Here is a 3,077-nt window from a genome sequence, read left to right on the forward strand (position 1 = left end):
TTAAATCCTCTACTCGTAGGACTATATTACAAAAGATTCGCGTGTTGAAGGCTGTGATCCGTCTGTAATTTCCAGTGTAATTGGACAACCATTAGATGAACTAATGTTGATTTTTTTGAATGTGCATAGGCACTGATTTGGCAAAGTCATATTAACATGCTTGTCAGAAAGGCGACATGTACTATTCCATAGTCACCAAGCTAATCTGCTTCTTTGTTTTCTACTACTTCTGAATGCTTCTTCTTGCCTCAGGAGGAACATACCAACTTGGTTACTTTCCACCGCTGAAAATCTCAGCAGGCTGAACAAAACGCAGAGTCGTAACCACGGTAAACACCTGCAGATGAATTATGAATGGGTATACATCACATCGCTACACATGGATGGCACGCCAGTTCTACTATATTAGAGATAAACATCCCGATGTTAACTCTCACAGGGTCAGGAAAACAACCCAAACCAACATGCGGAGAGTGCTTTCCCCTGTTGAACTGCTCCAATTATGCGCGTTCTACCCTCCAGAACACGTTAAGCACTTATCCGCACCACACCGAAATGTGGACGGGAATATCGATCGGCGAGTGCATGGTGTCATCAGGCAAGAACATTTCGCCCTCTCTGTGGCTGATGACGACCAGCCATTCACAATTCATGGATAAGACTATGATACAGTACTATAGAAGTGGGGGTATGGGCCTTGTGTCCCTGTCTCTCGAGAATCGCTGCTGTTGACAAGCATGAAAAGCCAGGCCATATTCTAAAGAGAAAGAGAGAGCTGGTGGCTGGCGCTGCGTGGTGAGTCGTTGGTGGCTTGGTGGCCGACGGAATCTTGTGTCCGAAGATGATAGGTCGCCCGGGGAATCTCTTTGATATCTCCTATAGGGGGCTCTGTTGTTTACTGGCAATGGAAACTTCTAGGCCTCGGATTTTGATTTTCTGACTTTGATCGGCGACCCGGGGTTGATGCCAGCCCTGATTTGACATGATGTTGTCGTGTCTATTTGGCAGAATAACCATGGAGGGAGGGAAATACAGAAATTCGACAATCACTAGCCGTTCGTTCCTATTTTGTAATTTTTGTTGATGAATAAGTCAATCTTGCTTTGAGAAAAAGAGTGAAGATAGCAGGCGATCCGCATAAGTGCCTTTTTTTCCTTGACGGCAAGATGGACACCATGGCTGTAGCACTAGCAGCTCGCCATCGTGGGGCGAAAGCCTATTTCAAGAGAGATAAGTGCCTTACACTAGAACAATAGGTGTAATATAAGAGTACATTACAACAGCAAGGGAGAAAAAAAAGAAAAAAAAAGCTATATAGTCTAGCTACAAATAAAAAGAAGATATCATCTTATTCTAGTTGTGGGTAGTGGCGGAGACAAGCCCCAGGCTGCCCTGGCGGTGGCCTGGGGCGTGAGGTTGTGTTCCTTTGTGTGTTGTAGCTAGTTTTCTACTGTTTATTACTGTAGCTAGAGTTGCCGTGGGGCTTGCTTGAGGCCTTTCTAGTTCCTGACTCTGCCACTGGTCGTGGCCAACGTGTTGTCATGGCAATTCAGAACTTATAAGCTATCCAGGGCGTGGAAGCAAGCATCGTTGCTTCTTCCTAATTATGTGACTGAGCTGGATCAAATCTTCTTCAAGGGAGTGCTTCCATGCTTGAAAGGTTGGAGCTGCATTTTTTTTGTCATTTCTTTGTAACCAAATGTTCTAGCATCCAAGCACTACTAGGAAAAACTTATACACAGAGACTTATCAGTAGCGCTTGTTAAAACAAAGCGCTACTGCTACAGTGGCGCGGGATGAAGAAGCACGCTGCTGCTACATAAATAGCAGTAGCGCGTCCCTCATAAAAAGCGCTACTACTATAACTGTTACACCGTTGCCGTCAGGCTTGGTATAGTAGTAGCGCCCTTCTAAAAACAGCACTACTGCTAACAAAATAGTAGCAGTGCGTTTTAAGGCCACAGTGTTGCAACTAAGAAAAGGAAAAGAAAGGAAAGAAAAAAAGAAGGAAAATTAAAGAAAAAAAAGCAATAGCAGCAGCGCGTTTTCACGAAAGCGCTATAGCTACTTTACCTATAGCGCGTTTTCACGAACAAGCGATATAGCTAACTTATCTATAGCAGCAGTGCGTTCCTTCAAAAATAGCTATAGCGCTTGTTGGGAAAAAGTGCTACTACTAAGTTTGACTTGCCCTGCACGGGCGTCCCTCCTTTTCCCAATTCCCCATTCTTCTCGTGTCTTCCCAACCTCTCCCTCGCCGCCCCTGCCTCCGTCGCCGTCACCGGAGCCACCACCGGAGCCGCGCATCCTCTACGCCCCCGGAGCCACCCTCGTTCGCTCCTCGCCGCCCCTGCCTCCCTCGCCATCACGGGAGCCGCCGTAGACGCCACCAAAGCCACCATCAACGCCCTCCGCGCCACCGTCTCCCCTGAGCACCTCCCCGCAACCGTTGCCCCGAGCCACCCTCGACGCCCTCCTCTTTGTAAGCCCCCACCCCTCCTCTCTAGGTTAATTTACTTAGGTGAATTTAGTTAACCCTAGGAATTAGCTCGGTTAAGTAGGTTAACTAGGTAGGTTAAGTAACTAAGCGAACTAGCTAGGTTAATTTGGTTCATTAGGTTAACTAGCTAGGTAAACTAGGTTGGCTAGGTTAGAGCAAAAATTTAGTTAAGGCAGTAGGGTTTAACTAGGGCAGTAGGGTTTAGAGCAAAAATTTAGTTAGGGGGGTAGGGTTTAATTTTGGTTTTTGTTTTCATAGATTTTTTTAAAGAACAAAATGAAGAAAATGTTGCAGCAGTGCTGCTAGTAATATATATAGTGGTACTAGTAGATGTTAATTAGGTTAGGCCAGTATTGGTACTAGTACATGTTAATTAGATGTTTTTTAGTTAGGACAGTAGGGTTTTACTGGGTTAATTAGGTTAGTAGTGCTGCTAGTAGTAGTGGTACAGTAGGTTAATTAGGTGAAGTTAAATGAATGACCTAAATGAATGAAATTAGTAGTTAACTGATTTTTTTTCATTTCATCATTATAGAGCACCAAAGTTAACTGAATTTTGTTCTATTAGTAGCTAAAT

The sequence above is a fragment of the Aegilops tauschii genome, chromosome 5 (assembly GCF_002575655.3).
Source record: "Aegilops tauschii subsp. strangulata cultivar AL8/78 chromosome 5, Aet v6.0, whole genome shotgun sequence".
NCBI classification, from domain to species: Eukaryota; Viridiplantae; Streptophyta; class Magnoliopsida; order Poales; family Poaceae; genus Aegilops; species Aegilops tauschii.